Raw genomic sequence first — 23306 nt, forward strand, 5'->3', positions numbered from 1 at the left:
TGAATCTGAGGGAAATTTAGTTTCCTGGAATATTTTCCTTTCTTAGAATGGAAAGCAACACTGAATCCATTTCCATACAAAATTAAGATTTTTTTATAACCCAGATTTATTTTTTTGGAGCAGTATTGCCACCCAGTGGTTAAAACACCCAAAAACAGGTGCCTTATGTTTGAAATTAATTTTGTGCCCAGACCCTGAGGTTCCTGTACCTTCAATCATTACGTAAAAAGCAGAATTTCATCCCGTGCAACTGTATTTTGTTTGTTTGAGAGCCAGCATGGTGTAGTGATTAAGAGCTGCAGACTCTGAAGAACCAGATTTGATTCCCCACTTCTCCACATGAAGCCTGCTGGGTGATTTTAGATTAGTCACAGTTATCTCAGAACTCTCTCAACCCCACCTACCACACAAGGGATAGGAAGGGAAGATGATTGTAAGCTGCTTTACGACACCTTAGGTAGGATATAGGAAAGTGGTTATAAAAACCTGACTCTTCTTCCTGTTTGTTTGTTTCTCAATGGAACTGCCTGTGAGTGGGTCGTAGCAGTTCCCCCTCCCAATCAGAAAATACCAGGCTTTAGAACAGAAGGAGTATTAGTATACTGGACAACAAGGAGAGAGAACAAGGTTCTAGTATGAGAAAGGTATAGATGGGCTCTCCTGCAATTCATTCATGATGTTCCAACAGTGGGTCACTTAGCCACTGACAAGACCTGGGTGAGGCTGATAAGACACTTTTATAAGTCAGTCATGAGGACCCAAGTGAGATAACTCTCTGCCTCCTGTCCCAAATGTGAGAAGGAAAAGCAAAGGAGAAAGGGGGTCTCATTCCAGTCAATTGGGATTGATCTCAGGGGGAACACCCACATCCTGGGGATCATGGATTATGCTACAGATTCCTGGAATATATGACCCAACAAAGTACCATGTTGGAGGTGACTAAGGAACTGATGCAGGTATTCATTAGGGTGAGATTTTCCAGGGGAATTATCATGGACCAAGGGCACAATATAATTGGGAAGATATTCCAGAAGTTGTGGAAGTTGGTAGTGGTTGCCCTATCCATACCACCCCCAAACCAATGGAGTAGTGGAACAATTTAAAGGTAAAGGTATCCCCTGTCCAAGTACCGGGTCATGTCTGACCCTTGGGGCGACACGATTTACTCAAACCTTAAAACAGATATTGAGAAAGTTGGTACAGGAGAAGCCCCAGCAATGGGATCACCTATTTAATTCCTTAAAGTTTGCAGTCAGAGATGTGCCATGTCAACAAGGATCTCCTCTTCTAGCTGCTCTATGGGGAAAAAAACCCTGGGTTTACTAGATTTAGTGCTGGACTACTGGAAAATAAATGGGGTGCAAGGATAGGGCATAGTGCAATATGTATTACATTTTAGGGAACGTTTCAGCAATCTGGCCAAAAGGGCCATGGCAAATCTGGGAGCTGCAAAGAAATGTCAAAAAGCTATGATAGGTAAGTGAAGGAATAGACTTTTGGCTGAGATACAGGGCTTGGATATGACTTGTGATGACCTGGCAGAATGCAAAGGCTGTGCCATAGCAGTGGATATCAAGGTAGGACTTGAGGAGGATGAGGAAACATAGGGCCAGATGAGATGAAGGTGTAGAAAGAAAGCTAGCTTGGAACCAGGGTTGATGGAACTGTGAGTAAGGCAGGTAAGAACAATGGCTGACCATTTCCAGGATATACTATCAGGGCAGCCAGGATGCATTATGTGGGCAAAGCATGCCATTGAGACAGTGATGGGCCAAGTGATATGTGCGAGTGACCAGCCCTGACCCCAGGCAGTTCTGAATAAATGTATTAACAAAGGGAGAGAGAGAGAGAGAGAGAGAGAGAGAGAGAGAGAGAGAGTATCCCAGGCTATCAAGATCAGTATATATTTTAATAATGAAGGAACCAGAGCATCAGGTGTGCAGTCAACTACCCTGGATGGGATATATTACATGTTTTCTGGATTCAAACATGTGATGGAACATGAATAGGAGAACAATAAAGGAAGGGCTTACATTGACTGCAATTGTTTTGATTTAAGGACATGGAAATCTGGCCTCATTCTAGCCTGTTGCAGGCATCCTCCTTGCAGGTGTCTCACCTCACCACCACCCCACCAGTAGTCAGAGTAGCTTTAGAACATTCAGCAAGTTTTATATCAGAAGGCTATTACCTAACTTAATAGGATGTGCTGCAACTAGAATCATGTGGTGCTTTAGAGCTTTGAGTTGAGTCAGTAACTTCTTGAAGGATTCTCACTAGTGAAAAAAGAATTGGTTTAGTCTGTTAGCTTTTCAGCTAATCATGATAATTTCTATCTCCCACAGGAAAAGGACAATGAAGATTCCTGGAGCCTCCAGGGAAGGGCAGCACAAAAATGTAGTACATTTGAAATTTTGAAAAATAAAATTAAAAATATGAGACATGGAAAAACATACACAGGTCAAAAGGTTTAGGAACATCTAGAGAACAGGTCAAAGGGTTTAGGCACATCTAGAGATGGCAGTAGCCAAAGGATAGTGTCTGGGTGGCAGGTTGACATGGATAGAGAGGTTGTTGAGAGGCATTTAGCTGCACTGGATGAGTTCAAATCCCCTGGGCCGGATGAAATGCACCCAAGAGTGCTCAAAGAACTTTCCAGAGAACTTGCACAGCCCTTGTCCATCATCTTTGGGACCTCTTTAAGGACTGGAGATGTCCCGAAGGACTGGAAGAGAGCAAACGTTATTCCGATCTTCAAAAAAGGGAGGAAGGATCACCTGGAAAACTACAGACCAGTGAGTCTGACCTCTGTTGTGGGGAAGATAATGGAGCAGATATTAAAGGGAGTGATCTGCAAACATCTGGAGGACAATTTGGTGATCCAAGGAAGTCAGCATGGTTTTGTCTCCAACAGGTCCTGTCAGACCAACCTGGTTTCCTTTTTTGACCAAGTAACAGGTTTGCTGGATCGTGGAAATTCGGTTGATGTTGTTTACTTGGATTTTAGTAAAGCTTTTGATAAGGTTCCCCATGATGTTCTGATGGATAAGTTGAAGGACTGCAATCTGGATTTTCAGATAGTTAGGTGGATAGGGAATTGGTTAGAGAACCGCACTCAAAAAGTTGTTGTCAATGGTGTTTCATCAGACTGGAGAGAGGTGAGTAGCGGGGTACCTCAGGGCTTGGTGCTCGGCCCGGTACTTTTTAACATATTTATTAATGATCTAGATGAGGGGGTGGAGGGACTACTCATCAAGTTTTCAGATGACACCAAATTGGGAGGACTGGCAAATACTCCGGAAGATAGAGACAGAGTTCAACGAGATCTGAACACAATGGAAAAATGGGCAAATGAGAACAAGATGCAATTTAATAAAGATAAGTGTAAAGTTCTGCATCTGGGTCAGAAAAATGAAAAGCATGCCTACTGGATGGGGGATACGCTTCTAGGTAACACTGTGTGTGAACAAGACCTTGGGGTACTTGTGGATTTTAAACTAAACATGAGCAGGCAGTGTGATGCAGCGGTAAAAAAGGCGAATGCCATTTTGGGCTGTATCAACAGGAGCATCACATCAAAATCACAAGATGTCATAGTCCCATTGTATATGGCACTGGTCAGACCACACCTGGAGTAATGTGTGCAGTTCTGGAGGCCTCACTTCAAGAAGGACGTAGATAAAATTGAAAGGGTACAGAGGAGAGCGACGAAGATGATCTGGGGCCAAGTGACCAAGCCCTATGAAGATAGGTTGAGGGACTTGGGAATGTTCAGCCTGGAGAAAAGGAGGTTGAGAGGCGACATGATAGCCCTCTTTAAGTATTTTAAAGGTTGTCACTTGGAGGAGGGCAGGATGCTGTTTCTGTTGGCTGCAGAGGAGAGGACACGCAGTAATGGGTTTAAACTACAAGTACAACGATACAGGCTAGATATCAGGGGAAAAAAATTCACAGTCAGAGTAGTTCAGCAGTGGAATAGTCTGCCTAAGGAGGTGGTGAGCTCCCCCTCACTGGCAGTCTTCAAGCAAAGGTTGGATACACACTTTTCTTGGATGATTTAGGATGCTTAGAGCTGCTCCTGCGTTGAAGAAGAAGAAGAAGAGTTGGTTCTTATATGCCGCTTTTCCCTACCCGAAGGAGGCTCAAAGTGGCTTACAGTCGCCTTCCCATTCCTCTCCCCACAACAGACACCCTGTGGGGTGGGTGAGGCTGAGAGAGCCCTGATATCACTGCCTGGTCAGAACAGTTTTATCAGTACTGTGGCGAGCCCAAGGTCACCCAGCTGGCTGCATGTGGGGGAGTGCAGAATCGAACCCGGCATGCCAGATTAGAAGTCCGCACTCCTAACCACTACACCAAACTGGCTCTCTCCCACATGAGCAGGGGGTTGGACTAGATGGCCTGTATGGCCTCTTCCAACTCTATGATTCTACATCATCCCGAAAGCATGAGATATAATTTGATTTGTTTTAATCTAATAATGGGAGGTTGCCTTTTGCTGAAGCAAGTGGTTCTCTCCTCCCACCTCCATGTGGAGATGTCATTATGCATGGCCAGTCTGCCTGAAGCCATTCAGGTCACATTCTTATTGAACCAACTTGTTCATGTGAATTCTCTCTTCTTTTTATTGGCTACAGGATAATTGCAGTAAAATTTCATTCAGAAATGAAAGGGGAAATGATTGTAAGTCATTTGTCTATGCTAAAAGAAACAAAATAAGTACCACTGGATCTAATATTTCCTCAGTGTTCACCTTTCATGCTCTTATGTCTGTACTGTCACTGAAGCATTTATAAAGGAGCCATGAAACAGTAGATCAGAAATGAGAACATGTTATTCGTTCCATGTGTTCATTGATATTCTTGTCAATGTTTTCAGTTCTCCACATTTTATTCTTAGTTTCATAGATTTGTTTGCATTGTGAATGCATCCTGTACCATTTTTATACTCAATTTATGTGTACGATATATGCCATTTTAAGTACAATATACCATAATGTTGATTTATTGGCACACAGTTTTAAAAGGAGCATCCTCACTGCATCCATATCTCAGATATTCATATGTTACAAAGCACAGGGGGCTTATATACAGCATGGATTTGAAAACCCTTGTTTCTTCTGAACTGGTTATTTGATGGTATTCATCAGAACATATCAATTTATAATTCAATTTATATCCCGCCACTCCCACACATATACATGAAACTAAAGTATTTATGTGGATACAAAGTGCCCATTGCTATGCTCTGTTTCCTTGAATGTATACTAGCAAACAAGCAACTACTCATAACAGTAGCTTCAGAACTTCAGAACTGGTTGGTGCTAGCTAAACCTAAGTTGAGAACATTGGCAGTTCCTCTAAGCAATGATTTTTTTTAAAAAAATCTATTCAGTGTTTTTACAGGAATTTGTAAACAGATTTTGGGCCTACTGATACTAATTCAAAAACCTTCAAACCTATAAAAGTACATATATTCTACAACATATTACATTAATTCTTAGCTGTTCTATTCTGTTGATTGCATTGACTTATACTGCATAACCCACCTTATGTCTCCATGGAAAAAACAGACTATAAATGATGTAAATACATAAGAGAAAATTAACATTAAACTCCATGACTTTTCCCCACTGTTTTTAAACACATTTCTGACTGAAACGTTTGTGTGGTCCAAGTCTTAGACTAGGATGGGGGAGGGAGTGTTCTGTATTCAAATCCTTCTCTGCAATGGATGCTTACTGGGGGACCTTGAGCCAGTCATTCTCTCTCTTCCTAAACTACCTCACAGAGCTGTTGTGAGGATGAAAGGGAGCCAAAGGAACCAAGGCTGCCACTCCTTGGAGCTCCTGGAAAGAAGGATGTGATCATAATTAGATCCAAAATGAGATGGGAATTTTTAAAAAGAATTTCATAGAATCAATTCTACAATTCTATGGAATTTTTTTTTTAAATCCCATCTAATTTTGGATGATCTTTTTCAAGAATTCTCCAGGGGTTCAGTCTACCAGATTTTAGAAAAGTGGGAGACAGATTCATTCCCTCATGTCCTAATGAGTGAAGGGAAATATCTGGCAACCCCAAGAAGATGGTCAGGGTAGCACAATGGGCTTCAGGGAAGGCAGGCAGAGTTGCAGTGCAGACAGCACGGTTTGCATTTTGCACCCCTGGACAGCCAGGCGAAGTTACAGATGAAGTACTGAAGCAGACATTTCCCTCATACAGCAGGGAGTGCTAACATCAGAACAACTGAACACAACTTTAGTATTTGGAAATCAGAAGAACAGGCAACAAGTCCAAGCTGGCATTTGTGGACTCAAGGAAAAACCACTTCAAAGGCAGGTACATTTCTTTAACTCTTGCTGATTATGGACTCGGGACACATCATTTGAATGTTGATATAAATTGTTTGAATAATGGTTTGTTGCACTGCAAATAGCACACGCAGAGATTGAGAAGCTCCCTGTGAACGTACTCCAACGAGTAACAACCACCTCAGTATTTGTGTGTAGGACAGAAAAACTCAAACTGAAATCAAGCAGTCAAACAGAGGCAGAGAGAAGGATTTTAACTGACCAGCCACCACCAATACTACAGAAAATGGGATGCTGGAAATTCGCCAATTAGGTATATAGCAAGGCATCACAAAGAACTGAAAATACTCCATGTCATAGAGCATAAAAATAAGACTGAAGCCCTCCCCCAGCAATTTGATCCAGAAACACTGTGGATAGCAAGATGTATCAGGAATACCTTTTGACTGCAAGCTCTGTTTGACCATGATGTTTGGAAACACTTTCCTACCAGTTTCATCTTCCCTAAATCTCTCCCCCTACTTCTATGTACTCTTGCTTGAATTTTCTAAATTAGACTGCCAAGCACCAGAGAAAGGAATGAAAGTGATTTAATTCAGTTATCCCCCCTCCCCCAGTTCCCTGAAATGCCACAATATGTTACTGGTAGAGTGCGTCTGGTGGGTCACAAATTATGTACACCTGCATTAATGGATCCCTTAAGAAATTCATACTTCAGATTCATGAGTATAGGGGAGCACCTAGGAACAGAGACATTTGACAAATAAGTGGTTCAGTCATATATTTTCCTGTTTGGTTAGCACACTGTTAGAAGTGATAACATCAGTTTTCAGTCAATAATATTAATTCCTACACATGCCTACATATCTTCTTATTATATAATAGAGTGTGTGTACGTCTGATGATGTGTTACACATTACAAAGCCTCCAGCCTGGTGGCTTTGGAACATAGCTTCACAGGCAAAGCTTGTGAAGCTAAAGAGTATTTAAAGGGACAGTACTGCTATAGGGCTATCATAAACAGCTGTAACATCGAAGGATTTGGCTGCCTCTAAATGCTCCCCACCAATGCCAGGAGCATTTAAAGTGACCATCCACCCCTGCATTATAGCGGATTGTGACAGCCATGCAGGGCTGTTATAATCAGCTGTAATGGGGGAGGGGATCTGGTTGCCTATATACACTCCCTGGCAAGACTGGGAGCATTTAAGGGGACCCTCATACACATTGAAAGGGAGCACGGGCAACCTGGAGCCAGTTGTATATTTTTGTGTAACATTTTATTGCCAGTTATTAAATAAATAAATATAGTCTGCAAACCGATCAGATACACAAGGCAATTCATTATTTATCCTGTAGAAGAAGAAGAAGAAGAAGAAGAAGAAGAAGAAGAAGAAGAAGAAGAAGAAGAGTTCGTTCTTATATGCCTCTTTTCATTACTCAAAGGAGGCTCAAAGCGTCTTACAGTGCCAGCCTTCCCTTTCCTCTCCCCACAACAGACACCCTGTGAGGTGGGTAAGGCTGAGAGAGCCCTAATATCACTGCTCGGTCAGAACAGCTTTATCAGTGCTGTGGCAAGCCCAAGGTCACCCAGCTGGCTGCATGTGGGGGAGTGCAGAATCAAACCCAGCATGCCAGATTAGAAGTCCACACTCCTAACCACTACACCATACTGGCTCTGTATCTTTGTTAGTGACTAATTTTAATACAGGAATTTCCTGAAATTGCATTTGGTTATTAGATTAAAAATCAGCCAGCTAAGAACATACGAATTGCCATACAAGTGATTCAATGTAAAAGATCATAGTCCACCCTTCTCCTTACAACAGTGGCTACCAAAATTGCTCTAAAAATCAGTTACAGTCTCTGACCATCAGAGTTCTATTCCAGTACTACAGCTAAAAGTATTTTGTATCCTACTCATAAGTCCTAGTATAGTATAGTTAAAAGTTCCACTGCACGGAAAGAACATCCTTTCATTTCTGAATAGCAAACTCTGCTTTGCATTTGCCCTTGGAAATTTACCTAAATGATTGCCATTGTCATTGTGACCTCATGGAAGGGGTACCTGAGTGGTCCTTTTTTGACCAACATCAGTTCTTTTGAACCCTGATTATATCTTGATTGAGCCAGCAGGTGGAAAATGGATCTTCCCTATAATGCAATGAGTCATAGGAGGGTGATGTGCCTTCCCACCTGTGCTGAGTGAGTCATGATATGAGAGTGTCAAGAAAGCAATCCTCTTTTGTAGACTTTAAACAAACTGATCCCATTGTTTGCTTTAGAACTCTTAGAGCATGCATATTGCCAATGTGGCCCTACTCCTTCTTTTGTTCATTAATCCTTGTGTATTAGGTAACATAAGTCCTGTCAATTGATTTGTCTTATTCAAACTTAGGGAAAAATCATGCTTTCTTTTTTCTTTAAAAGCTCACCACAGAGACCTGGGCACGAACAACAGTTTGCTAAGGGAATAATGACACAGTGTATACCAATGGCGCACCTGTTAATATAGCACAAGTAAAAACACAATATTAACAAAATCAAATCTTGTATGCTTTCTCCCTGTGCCATTATTCTTTATCAGTTAAGAGTACAATTTCTAGATACAATATCACAGCATGTGTTTGCTTTATTCTGTTGCAGATGCATTAACAGTCCTATATCCTTCATGAATTTCTCAAAACAGGATCTGCCTAGAGCCAAAAGCAAATAAAACAAGCATTCTACGATGATTGGTTTCAACAAAGAAACAGAGTTCTGAAGCAGTGGCCAAATCTAAGGATATGAATGATCATGGACAATCAGCTAGTACTAAATTGTGTCTTTTAATTGTTAATAGACTGAGAAGCCAGTTAGCTTCCATTTCCATGTTGCTTCAGATTATATCAGGCTTTATCTATAATCAGCAGGTAGTGGTGGGGGGGGGGGAAGTGCTGTCCAGTTGCAGCCAACTTATAGTAACACCATAGGGTTTTTTAGGCCAAAACATGTTCAGAAACAGTTTGCCATTGCCTGCCTCTGCATAGCAACCCTGGATTTCTTTGGTGATCTTCCATTGAAATAAAACCAGGGTTGACCCAGTTTAACGCCCAAAATCTGATGAGATTGGGCTAGATGGGATATAAATTAAAGGATAATAATAATAATAATAATAATAATAATAATAATAATAATAATAATAATAATAATAATAATAATAATAATAATAATAATAATAATAATACCTGTTGGATATGACAGGTACCTCAACTAAAAGGAAAAAAGAAGTAGGGAAGAACTGTGAAGATCAGGGGGTGGCCCTTTCAGTAGGTTACCCTGGACTCAACCATCTTGCAGGCCCTGCAGAGCTGTAATTGCTCCATCAGGGCCCTAATCTCAGGTGGCAGTTCATTCCACCAGGTTGGAGACAAGGCCAAAAAGTCAGGCAGATGTTTTTTTGGTCAGGGACTACTAGTAGGTTTGCTCTAAAGCAGGGGTAGTCAACCTGTGGTCCTCCAGATGTCCATGGACTACAATTCCCATGAGCCCCTGCCAGTAAATGCTGGCAGGGGCTCATGGGAATTGTAGTCCATGGACATCTGGAGGGCCACAGGTTGACTACCCCTGCTCTAGATGACTGAAGTGCTCTCTTGGGGGTCCCAGACTGTGATTGGGCTCTCAGTACCAACACCTTAAACCTGCCTGTAACTCTTCAGGAAGCCAGTGCAGCTGTTGGAGGACTGGACAAATATGTGCCCTCCATAGGGTCCTTGTCAGGACCCAGGCAGCTACAATTCATATCTGAGTCATGGTCAATGGTAGCCCTGTGTAGACTGAGTTACAGTAATCCAAGCTGAAGGTGTCTGTCACATGGATCACTATGGCAAGATCTTGTAGCTTCACCTGGCATATACAGAAGAATGCCTGGTAAGCAGCTTTGTGATCCGAGCCTCCATTGAAAGACCCATTATGCATGGGCTGGAATGCCGATGCTGGTGGTGTCAGGGCATCAGGGAAAATCCCCGATTATGCACAATGATGATGCCAGCGCGGGCATGGCCCAGCCCAGGCCCAGGGAAAGCCCGCGTTATGGGAACAAGAGATCTTCCGCAGTCCCTAGGATACCATGGGTGCTGGCAGGGACTGGGGTGGGTTAGCACTGCCTGCAACTGACATTGCCAGGCCTTTCGGCCCAGCCCTGCCCCTACCTGCACTGTCCCTGCAGGGACACCACATGCCCCTGCGAGCACCGCGGAGCCGTGGAGCCGGCCAGGACATCCCCCTGCCCCCATCGTGGTGGGAGATAAGCATGCCACTCTCTGCCAGCGTGCAGTGGAGGCCCGGCCCCTCCCCACTCCGCACTCCCCCCGGCCACTGTCACTGCCGGGCAGCATCCCAGAGTTCCCAGCCCCAGTGTAAAGTGCATCTGCATACGCCGGGGGAGCCCTGCCCCCAGGCATACATGGGAAACGGTGGGGCATCTCGCCCTGCCGCAATGGCACAGCGGCCGCCTGGCATAGCAGCCACTGTACATAATGTCATAATGTCAGAAAGAACCATTTCACTATTGTGGATGCTTTTCCTAAATATCCTTTAAAATGTACCTTTTCAGGTATGGAGATGGAAGAAGTGCCATGACTAGACCAGAGGAAATCCTGTCTATTAGGATAGATTATCTAAAGAATGAGCAACAGTTCCCATTGCTATTTTTATCATATAATGGATTCAGAACACGTGGTAGCTTGATTATTTGAATTTGCTATAAAGATAAGTTATCGTGGCCATAGCTTTGTTATAATATGAAAGCAATAACTGTGAATGGCAGAAATCTTATCAAACAGTAAATTTCTGGCTGGTGCCCCAAAAACATCTTAGGAACTAAAACAGAAATTATTGTGAACATTCCATCATTGGATTGCTCAACATCCTTAATTTATTTAAAAGTAGCTAATGAAAGCTACTAATTTGACCGAGCACAAGAAGAAGGCACCATTTCCCACTTTAATTGTGCAACTCTAAACAATGAAGTTGGTGGGGCCTTGGAGTGGTAACTCTCCTCAGGATTTCACAGTATCTGTTCCCCTCTCACACACAATTGCTTATTGGCTCCTCTGGTAAACAATACAGGCACTAGAGTGCTTGCACTCGAAAGCTCACACCCTGAATAAATTTTTGTTGGTCTTAAAGGTAATACTGGACTCTGATTTTATTGTGCTACTTCGGACCAACACAGCTACCCATTTGAATCTAACACAGACCCTGAATATGTAACTAAAATTAGCCTCCAGCAGGGGTAATAGTATCGTTGGTGAGTGAGGCAAATTTACACCAGGCAAACAGCACTGAGGAAACAGTGAAATACATGCAAATTAGTAGACTTACAGGGCATCTTCAAAATGATGGAAAAGATTATAGGTGATTTCATAATGGATTTTACAAATGAAGTCTGTTGTTGTTTCAAACAGAGGAATTAGACTGAACTATTACAATGCACTCTACTTGGGGCCACCCTTGAAGATTGTTTAGAGGCTACAGTTAGTGTAGAATGCCATGGCTGGTGAGGTCCACTATCAGAAGCATGTGATCCTGATATCACAGTAATTACACTGGGAGGCTCATTTACAAACAAAACCAGTTTGTACAGCCCATGGCCCAGCAAACCCAGTTGAAAGGGACCACAGTACTAGAATCATAGAATCATAGAGTTGGAAGGGGCCATACAGGCCATCTAGTCCAACCCCCTGCTCAATGCAGGATCATCCCTATGCATCCTAAAGCATCCAAGAAAAGTGTGTATCCAACCTTTGCTTGAAGACTGCCAGTGAGGGGGAGCTCACCACCTCCTTAAGCAGCCTATTCCACTGCTGAACTACTCTGACTGTGAAAAAAAAATTTCAGTAGAGTTGGCAGAAATCCTCAAAATCACTTGTTCAGCTGTTTCAGACTGTCTTGTGCCATCACTTAAAAATTTAGAAGTACTACAAAACAGCACAAAATGTTGCACAGTAGGGAGTCACAGTTTTCTGATGTCTGTTGCAGTCCCATTAAATGTAAAAATGACTGAAGAAGAGAACCCATGCAATAATGGCCAACAGAAAGTGGGGAGATCTTCAAAGAAGGGACTTGCTTCTACCTTTCTGTTGGCTTTGATGAGCCCCTGGCAGCAGAAACAGAAGTAGATCTCCTGGGAAGGAACTTCTCTCCCAGCTTTCTACTGGTGAGAGTGAGTAGTCACCAGCCTACACATAGACCGTTTATGTACTGGAGGTTTCATGTCGGGCTGAAGGCTGGAGTATTAGTCATGGCAGGTTGCCCCATTTCTCCCTGCACCCACATGGGGGAGCATTTGGCCCGGTGCACCTCATCCACCCCCAATTTGTGCTGCTGCACGGGAGCTGGGGCAGTGAAGTTCCCAGTGCATAAACGGTCGTAGGGAGTTGCCTCCAGCAGAAAAGAAGTGAGGGAAGATCTCCCAAGAAGAAGAGAAACAGCTGAGTGGCTGGGAGTTCTTTGCTTCTCAGCTATTTGGTTTGAATTACTCAGGGCCATTTTCTCTAGAAATTGCATATGGACAATCAGAATCAGACCAGGAATCAATGCAGTTTGTCAAGGACAGTGACTGTCATGAGTGGAAGGAAGCAAAACTGCTTATTCTCTCTAGGAATAGTGCAGGAAAATAGTTTTAATTCCATAATTTAAGAAACAGAATATATATTAGTTTTACAAATTATCAGAAATGTACTGTGAAGACTCAATGGGTTCCATTTCTATTTTCAATAAGATGAGATTGGAGGCCTGACTATTGTTTCCATGAGGGGAAAATGGCAGCTTCTCTTGAGCAAATGTTTTCTTCATCAAATGGTATTAAAGAATCAGGAATCCTATTCCACTCTTTTTCTAATGCCTCCATCAGATTCAAGTGAATTGGACAGCTGGTTTTACAGCATTTGAATAAGGTGCCCCCCAGACATTCTTCCTGCATAGTGAGGTGAAGTTCAAAAATGACTTCCAGTTTTCTTCAGCAGTGTTTTCTTTACTAAACTTATCAACTACAAATAAAAATATCCTCTCAAAATGTCTGTCTAGTGAGTAGTGAGGTGCTCACCCACCCACCCACCAATCACGTTGAAGAGATATAGGAGTGATTTAAGTTGAGGCAAGCTCATGTTGCAGTGCAGTTGGTTCATTGTGGGAGGGGGGCAGACTGCATGATCTCTCTTTGAAGTGTAACCTGGAAAAAAAAAGAAAGGACGCCTGCCTATCCAAACTTAAGCAATGAGAACTGCGACCCAAAATCACTGATCTACAAAAGATAGAAATTAGGTAACCCACTAACTGAGGGCAACCCAAAAAGCCAACAGACCACAAAAAAATGAACTACTATAATAAAAAGAACCTCCTCAGAAGCCTAAAAAGGAAAGAGAGAACAGCAAAACAAACCTATTAAACTCCACAGAACCCAGGAAACAATAACAATAATACCTCTTCTGAACTCTCCCCCAGTGGTGAATAATTTGCTAACTCTGTCCCAGAGGAAAAGGATGGAGAAAAATGTAGCTACTCAGAATAATTAATTGATCAAGCATTTTTGTATATGTGGTATGCTCTTTTTCTCATCAAGCATTGACAGCTCCCATAAATGGTGATGCAGATGTTTATATAGAAAACATTATCTTATTGTAGCTTGTGTGTTTGTCCAGGAAGTGTGTTTTGTTGTGATTAATAACAGCAATGTTCCTACACATTCTGAAAACCTGCTGTCAACAATCTGAACAGTGGTTTGTTCAGATATACAAAGTTAGGGGCAACTCAGCAAGTCAGTTTTGTATGGAGGCTCTTACATTGGTGACTGTATACAGCAATCAACTCTCAGGTTCTGTGTATCAGGAACAGAGGCCTGGTACAGTATACCTTTAACCCCCTTTAATTATTAAATTGCTCGGTTTTAAGAGCCCAGTTAGAAATTCCTATATTCTATTCCATGGATCTGCAGAAAAAGCATCCCCCCAACTACTAATCACAACAAAACACACGTCCTGGACAAATGTACAAGCTACAATAAGACAATGCTGTCTATACAAACATCTGCATCATCTTTAAACCCGCCCCTGCGACACGGCGCACCGCGGAATAAATAAAAGAGTAAGGGCTCTGGGGGAAGAGTTAGGGCAGGACCCGTCCGGGATAAAAACTCGGAGAGGGCCAATCAGGAGCCGCTTCGCAGCTCCTGATTGGCCCTCTCCAAGTGCCACTCGGCCACTTGGCCCGTCCCAGACTTGGCACCCACACTCCGTCACTCGGCGCCCTTCTCTACCCGTCCACACTCTCTCCAGCCCTGCTGCTGCAGCAGCAACAAGGCCCTTCTGCGACCTTCCCACCCTCACCACGACCACGCTGCTCCGCCACCGGCCGCCCCCTTCCCAGCCCGCCCCGCCGCTCCAGCGCCCGAGTTCCCACTCGCCACTTCCCAGCATGTCGCCGCCATGGCCAACGCCAGGACAGCAGGATCGCTGCCTGCCCTGACGATGCGCCTGCCAACAGAAACGCCACCGTCAAGTGCCTCCGCCCCCAACTCAGAACCTGCCCCGGTGCCCTTGCAAACGCGCCACTGGACATGACCGCCCTCTGCTGCGGCTGCCGATCTTCCCGCCACCACGCCGGCCCATGAAGATGGCCAACCGACGCCAGCCCCGCTCCCACCGCGCCCTCCGGAGCTGCGAGGTAAGACCCTGCCTCAACCCCAGCCCCGCTGAAGCCTACTGGCATCGGGAGCCCAACATTCTTCTGCGGCCCCATCCATGCCCTGGCTTGCCTCTCACAGCCACTCCAAGCCGTCCCCGCCCACTCTGCAGACTTTCCCTCTCACCGGGGGGGGGGGGGAACGTCTAGCGCCCATTTTATTGATGGAATAAAATGGGCTTTAAATCTAGTCATTTACAGAACCTGTCAACGCTGGATGAGAAAAAGAGTATACCTCATATAGGTGCAACCAAGGGCAATCATTCCGAGAGTCATGCAATGGATACAGATTGTTTCACTGGAACTGAATAGTCCCTTTCTGCAAAGGAAACATATCTCTTTTATCTTGTCCATGAGCAGCATTCAAGTAAGTTCTGCATATTTTTCTTGAACACAAGATAATATAAATGCATCATTCCTCCAAGGCAGGCTAATGAAGATCATACATTCTTCCAAGGCAAACAGATTACAAGTATTGATAAGATATTTGTATACCGTCTCTATAGACCCACCTCGATGGCTCTGAAGAAAATGAACCTTGTGCTACGTTGCTATGATCTTGTCAGTCAGGAACTGTCGAGCATTTCTGCATGTGTGTGTGTACTTTGCTGGTTCATTTTTTTCTCACTGGAACTTAACAGTAAGTACTACCCAGTGACTAACATCTTTAATTGTACAGTACAAATTTGGTTGGTTCCTTTCATCTCCATTTCTAAGATTCTCTTGTTTAAAATCTCACCCTTTGTTTCCTCTTCTTATCTCAGCACAAGCAAAGTGCAAACATCAGCTCTAAGAAAAACAGCAGTCCTAAAAAATTGTACCCAACGGTACATGTGCCAGACAGGAACGTGCTCCTGAGATGTGTTCTATGCTTATTTTCAATTATATCTCGTGATACAAATTTCCATCCGTTTTCCAGCGTGTGACACCACCAGTGTTCCTCATCAGGCTGCTTGCTATTCCTGATCACAAAAGGTAAGTTCTCTTTTTTCCAAAGCATCATATGAAAAGCTTTTTGAAGAAATGATGAATTAGAAATCTAGACGGAAGAGCTGTTCTTTTCATCTATATGTTACAAGGAACCACACTTATATAATTAATATTGTTTTAAGAGGATGTATAAAGAGCCTAGTCTACCAACAGCTGAAAAAAAAATACAATGTGAAACCTGCTTTTTAGATAACAGCATAAAAGCAGAGTAGTCCGTGTCTTAAATAGTATGAGGGACGTGGGGGATGGCAGACTAGGGACAGACCTATAAACACCTAGGAGTAACTTCCACTGAGTAGACCTGGGTTGAATTTGCTCAAGATTACTTAGGATTACACTCTAGATGCCTGTTAAGTTACTTATTAAATTTATGTCCCATCCTTCCCCCGAGAAACTTAGAGTTTCATGCAAAGGTGTCCCATTTTATTGTCACATCAGTTCTGTGAAATAGGTTAGATGAGAGTGGCAGAGTAACTTGCCCAAGGCTGTCTTACTGAGTTTCATATCAGAATGGTAGCCATGTTGGTCTGAATCAGCAGAACAAAGTTTGAGTCCAGGGACACTTTTAAGAGCAAAACAATTTTATTCTCAGAATGAAGACCCTGTATCCCCTGGGTCCTTGTGCATTATACCATACTAGTACTGCATGAATGTAACTTAACAAAATCAGTGGAAACATTTAGCCAGAACAAAGGAGTAAGCAGAACACTGTAACACACACATATATATGGAGAGTATAATATATATAATCTATATTTCAAAGAAGAAACTCTTCAGATTTGGGGTTGGATTTATCACTATGATTTCAAGATATAAATGTACAGTTTGGGCAAAAACATAACTCTTAAAACAGAGACTCTGTTTCAATATTATTAAAATGTTTGAAAGCTGAAGCTTCTGAGTAATATAAGTTTTCATATTTTATTTTCATTTCATCAAGACAGTTGTTGTTGGAACCTTTACATAACAAGTATTTATGTGCTAAACTGTAAATTCTGTACTCTTAAACTCCTTTGTTGCTGCCCTGGATTCTCACACTAACAGCAGAAATGCATAAAAGCTGAGATGATATTGGAGATGCTGGCTGATTATCCCTTGTTTATTATTGGACATAAATGACTGACATATATCACTTCAGTGAATAACCCATTTTAGTACTGCAAAGGAATTTCAATATGGCCTGGGATTTAACACTCCTCCTCAACTACCATGAGGTTATAGCCTATAGATGTATCATCTTTGCCTAGGGTGCTAGTATACTAGATCTACTGATTTTTCAAATGATCTTTTTAAAATTTGGGATGCGACAGCTTTTATTTAAAGAAAAAGAGCTTGGTTTAAAGGTAGAAAATTGCTGGTTAAGAAGAAATTAACTGTGAATGGTACCTCCTCCTCGTGGTAGTACTTCGAATTCCACTGAATTCCACTAGCCAACCCAGTTACAATCACGTTGGCATAGGGGCTTCCTCCTCCTCCCCCCACCCACACACACAGGTTTTATCACCCTAGGGTTCAGTTTTTTCCCCACTAGACAACTATCTGCCCTGTCATGTTCAAATCCTGGAAAAATCATTTTAGAAATTCGACCTTTGTTTCCTTTTCTTATCTCAATGCAAGCAACATGCAGATTTGAGATCTAAAGAAAGTTCTCTGTTAGCAATTAGAGTTGTGAGAACAGCAAGGAACTGAAAGAAGATAAATTCAGCCAATGTTGTCCAACTTATGCCACCTAGGGACCAAATCCTCTAGCCATGGGGAATTGGATTCTCCTGCCCTGGAAGAACCTGGCTCCTCAGTCTGGGCATCATCTCATTTACCACTAAAAGGTGTGTGATCGGTACAGAGGGAATGGCAAGGGATGGTACAGGACTGAGAGGGGTGCCTGAATGTGCTTTAAGGCAGCCTATTCAGCAGCTCCATCTCCTTTGCCATTTCTCTTCCAGCACAACCTCCACCTTGCAAGAAAGCAATGCCACAGAGGCTTTTAAGTAATAGGTAAAGGTAAAAGGTAAAGGTATCCCCTGTGCAAGCACCGAGTCATGTCTGACCCTTGGGGTGACGCCCTCTAGCGTTTTCATGGCAGACTCAATACGGGGTGGTTTGCCAGTGCCTTCCCCAGTCATTACCGTTTACTCCCCAGCAAGCTGGGTACTCATTTTACTGACCTTGGAAGGATGGAAGGCTGAGTCAACCTTGAGCCAGCTGCTGGGATTGAACTCCCAGCCTCATGGGCAGAGCTTTCAGCCTGCATGTCTGCTGTCTTACCACTCTGCACCACAAGAGGCTCTTATACTTGTACACATGTACTTGGGAATAAATCCCATTCAACTTAGTGGGACTTGTGTCTGATTAAATGGACACAGGCCTGGGCTACATGTGAATTTAAATCTAGGCATCCTGGCAGTAACTGGCATATAGATTAGGCTGTTAATTGCTGCCTAGTGCTTCACAGACATTCTTTAATAGCAGTGCGCTTGCACCCGCAGAAACTCTAATTATAAATAAGGGAAACAAATGAAATGGTGAAATGGTGCCTTCCCCAGTCATTACCGTTTACCCCCCAGCAAGCTGGGTACTCATTTTACCAACCTCGGAAGGATGGAAGGCTGAGTCAACCTTGAGCCGGCTGCTGGGATTGAACTCCCAGCCTCATGGGCAAAGCTTTCAGACGGCTGCCTTACCACTCTGCACCACAAGAGGCTCTAAAGTAATAGCAAAGGCCTAATTGGGCATCTACAAGAGGGCAACACCTCCTGTTGCCAAATACCACCTAATACCAGAATCTAGGGCATGGCTGGACACAGTGCAGGCACGTGTGCTAACACCCCTTGTATTCCTGGGTACAACGGGCTTTGCTCCTAGCAGTTCATAATATTCTTCAATCTGATCACTGTCAGCCTTGAGTGAGCTTGAAACATAATTCTTTTTTTGCCACTTACCCACTGAGGGTGTGGTATGGTGATTGTTGGAGGGTTATCGGTAACTTAAAATTATCTTTCTAAAAGTAATAAATAAGTCCAGGATGGCCAAGTGAACTGGCACCCTTCATGAAATAGCAATTGCATTTGTGAAGGTTGCTCATCAGGCATTCATAATTAATCTTTCCAGTTCATATGACATTCATACTGCCTGCAGAAACATCATAAAGCAATCCTTTTCACTTAAGGTACTTTTTAAAGGAAAGTGTTCTGTTCTTAAACATAAGCATTTGTATTCAGCTCATGCAATTCTGAGACTATTAACTCCTAGGCACTAAAGTACATATATGTATTTGAGCTTAATTACAGAACTTTCTATCATTATGAGGTGACGGAATGTGGATGTTTTGGAGGGTGCACTCTATGGCATTGCGTCACACTAGGGTATCTGTCCTCTATCCTCCTCAGACTCCACCCCCAAATCTCTAGTAATTTTCCAACCTGGAATTTGCAGGTGGCAAGGGGGAATCTGGCAAGCCAAATGGCTGTGCATTAATGTTTTTTGTACTGGTTCAGTTCCTCCCATTAGAGTAGGGGTGGGGAAAGATCCTTCTGAGATCTTGGTCTGACCTGATATAAGATGCATATGGTCAAATATATGCTCAAATTAGTGAAACTCAAATACTTGGGTCACCTCATGAGAAGGAAGGACTCCCTGGAGAAGAGCCTAATGCTGGGAGCGATCAAGGGCAAAAGAAGAAGGGGACGACAGAGAATGAGGTGGCTGGATGGAGTCACTGAAGCAGTTGGTGCAAATTTAAATGGAGTCTGGGGAATGGTAGAGGACAGGAAGGCCTGGAGGATCATTGTCCATGGGGTTGCGATGGGTCGGACATGACTTCGCACCTAACAATAATAACAATATTAGTGACTTCGTGAGCAATTATAAACAATAAACAAACAAGGCTTACTGGAAACAAGTAGGCATGCTGTCAACAGGCAATAAATCCATTGGTGCTATGTGATATTCCCAGAAAACACCTCTGGCATCGTCCACAAAACTGCAGGTGATATTATTTTCAACTGCAAACTCATTCCAAACTATTTCTCTGGACCTTCCACCAATTCTGGGATATGGGGCCACCACATTTCCATACCTCCCTTTCCCTTCTTAGTGGGTGTGGAATTGGGTTAGCTATATTGAATTTTGCCGCCATTCTTGTCTTAACTTTTGTATTAATTGTATTATGTTTTATTGTGCTTTTATTATTTTAGGGGATTGGTTTTTATGTGACCCACCTCGAGCCTCCGGGGGGAGGCGGGAAATAATAATAATAATAATAATAATAATAATAATAATAATAATAATAATAATAATAATAATAATAATAATAATAATAATATGAAATCAGTGGGTGAACAACAGCTATTTCTCCAGGGACCTGATCTCTGTAGTCTGGAGATGAGCTTTAATTCTGGGGGATCTCCAGGTCCCTGTTAGATGCTGGCATCCCTATTTGCCATGGAATTACACTTTCATTGAGCCCAACCAAAATGAGTTAAAGTAATTAAAAAATAGACTTTTTAGACCACTGTTAATTTGTTGTGACTATAACAGGCTTGTAAATGTTCAGTAAAGGGTGATTCATCTGCATGAAATGATCTTCCTGCACCCTTAGAATAGACTGCTTTGCTTACCTTTCCCAGAAGCCTGGCATAACAACAGACAATCAGATGCATGGCAGAATGTTCAATTATTCATGTCACTTAGGATTTGCAGCCTTGCTGCTACAGCACATTGCAAGAAAGGACTCCAGTGCTGAAGTGTCATAAGTGGAAGTTGTTATTAAAAGGCAAACCAGTTAAAAGAAGGGATACCATTTTAGCAGGCAGCATTGGAATCAGCATCTCACCAGAAGAGCCTCAAAAAATTCAATCACTTCTCCGCAGTGAGTAGATACTTTTCCAGGAAGACTTGCAGATTTAAAGCTTTTGTTTAACTAGTACCAGCCTTTTGTGGGGTGTGAAGAAATGCATTTTTAATTTGGAGGTTTGGAATGAGCAAAATCATTACTCTAAGCATTTATTTAGATTTCTATTCCGCCCTTCCATACAGCTCTGGGCAGTTTTAATTTTTAAAATTTTAAAATTTAATTTAATTTAAAGTTTTAAAGTTTTGATTTAAAGTCCCCTCTCTTCTCTGGGCAGAGAATGGGCAGGCAGGAGGAAGTCAGTCAATAGTTTCCTAGGTTCACCTCAACTACTTCTTAAGAAATGTGATTTGGTCTGGTTATAGGCAATATGAGGGCTCAGTTCCTCCACCACCACCACTGCCACCGCCCCTCCCCCCAGTAAGCAGGTAACATAGTTTTGGTGAAATTGAAGACTAGAGAGACTTCAGGAAGAATCTCCAGGAAGAATTTTCAAGAAAAACTTCTGTGACTCAGCCTGACCTGGATGAGGAAAAGAGAGGTGATAAAACTCAGGGAAGCAAGAAAGAAATTCTCTTTTGTGCTGAGTTCATTAGAGCAGACAGAACTCTTAACTGAGGTCTGGAGGAGGCTGCTATATGACATGCATTGGCCTCGGCAGCTGAAGGAAGCTTCAAGGTGATAGAAATTTGGTAGAGATCTGCAACTTCCTAAGCTAAGGAACCTGTCCTATATTTTAACATCTGATAGGGCATGTATACATTTATAAACAGAGAGAGGGAGACAGAGAGACGGAGAGAGGTATTGCATTTTATCCATTTCTTTTGAATTCCTTGCTCAATCTGGGGAAATACTAAAGTATGCTTGTGAACATTTGCTCATGGTCATTTCCTTTTTGATAAATGCTTTATAAATTTTGGCAATGGTAATGGTTATCTATACTACATAGACTTCCACCATATTATAGAAGGAGAGCCAGATGAATGCCAGCAGTTGGCAACCAGCTATTTCTCCAGGTATGTACAAGGCAGTAAGCTGTGGAAGAAAACAGAGGCAAGGCCTCAGATCTGGGAAAGGAAGCTGGGCAGGCAGGATCAGATGGTGCTGGCATGTTACCTGAGAAAAAAAGAAAAGCCTATGTTTTGGGGAAACCATGGAGGATAGGGTGGAACAGGGCCTTCAGGTCAGAGCAAGCCCAATCCACCACATGTGGCAATAACATTTGTCCCAAGGCAAAATAATAATATTGTTGGATCATGCAATCATTATATGTCCTTTCAATACCCCATAGAGCTACAAGGAGAGGCTACAGCTTTTTAAATCTGCACCAGCCAGATTGAAGAGAATGCCATTGGATTTGTTTTGAAGATACCATCTATTGAGGAAGAGTTTATACAGAAATCAATGACATGAAGCTAGGTCCAGAATGCTAACTGGTGGTAGGATTCCAACTGATATATTTTCTTGATAAGTCAGCTGTCTTGGAGCAGGGTAGGCAACTGCAGAGAAGACTTGCTTCTTCTGACAGTCAATGATTAAAGCCTCCTTCAAGGCATTCCCAGGATAGCCTCAAGGGCTTTGCAAATGGGCAGACATCACCACATTATGTCACAGCCTGGAGGGAGGAGTTGTCCATTCTGCCCTTAAACAAAGTATGGCCCAAAAGGGAAATGTTTGTTTTTACATTTATATCTGCAAAATTATTGAAGGACCTCATGGAACTACTAACCATCTCTGCACCAGACTGAGTTAATCTTCCTCAAAGATTTGCTTCTTCCTTGTTATAGAAGAGACATACATAATCAATGAGAAGGAATCATGTCTAGAAAGACATCTTGTCTGAATCCTGTCTGCAGCAGAAGGGAAAGCCACACAATTCACAATGGATTTTAATTCACTTTCAGATGCAAAAAACAAATCAGTAGCAACTACACTCACTGTAGATGGGAAGGAGGCATTAAATCACCACACAGAAATTTTGGGAAAGATATCCATTAGGTGTGGGTTTTTTTAAATTAATTAGGATAAGGAACCTGGTCAGTGTTGCTGCATCCTGGAATTTCTGCTGATTTCTCTCTAGAATTTGCATTGCCAAGATTTTGATGAATTTCATACCTGTTGCCATGGCTTGCAAATATCTAGTGGAGGGATCATGACTTCTGTGCCCTCTGTGTAATAAATTGACATTTCCCAAAGATTCAGCTAGTACTAGCTGATTTCTTCCTTCTCCCTATCAACACACCTGGTTTTTCCTGAACAGCTGAATTAATGCAAACATTTCAAAAAAAGGTTTCTTATCCCACATCTTAACTGAAAAAGCACAGCCCTGTGTTTAGAAGATTGACAGTCCAACTAATTTGAAGCTTATAGATCACAAAACAACAAATGGTGTGTGTTTGTGTGTGTGTGTGCATGTAAGGAACAATATTAGTA

General features: G+C 42.6%; 1 protein-coding gene and 1 long non-coding RNA gene across 2 annotated transcripts in view; one reads left to right on the plus strand and one right to left on the minus strand.

Annotated features, from left to right (window-relative positions):
* LOC143843299 (uncharacterized) overlaps positions 1-15593 on the minus strand; it is a 206810-nt gene extending 191217 nt beyond the window's left edge. The window contains exon 1 of the long non-coding RNA XR_013233524.1: positions 15547-15593. This is a non-coding gene — a long non-coding RNA (uncharacterized LOC143843299). The remainder of the gene's footprint in view (positions 1-15546) is intronic.
* The window catches only part of DZIP1L (DAZ interacting zinc finger protein 1 like), a 44222-nt gene continuing 36494 nt past the window's right edge, over positions 15579-23306 (plus strand). The window contains exons 1-2 of the transcript XR_013233522.1: positions 15579-15674; positions 15799-16009. The gene's annotated coding sequence lies outside the window, so the exon portion shown is untranslated. The remainder of the gene's footprint in view (positions 15675-15798; positions 16010-23306) is intronic.

This window comes from Paroedura picta, chromosome 8 (assembly GCF_049243985.1).
Source record: "Paroedura picta isolate Pp20150507F chromosome 8, Ppicta_v3.0, whole genome shotgun sequence".
Taxonomy (NCBI): domain Eukaryota; kingdom Metazoa; phylum Chordata; class Lepidosauria; order Squamata; family Gekkonidae; genus Paroedura; species Paroedura picta.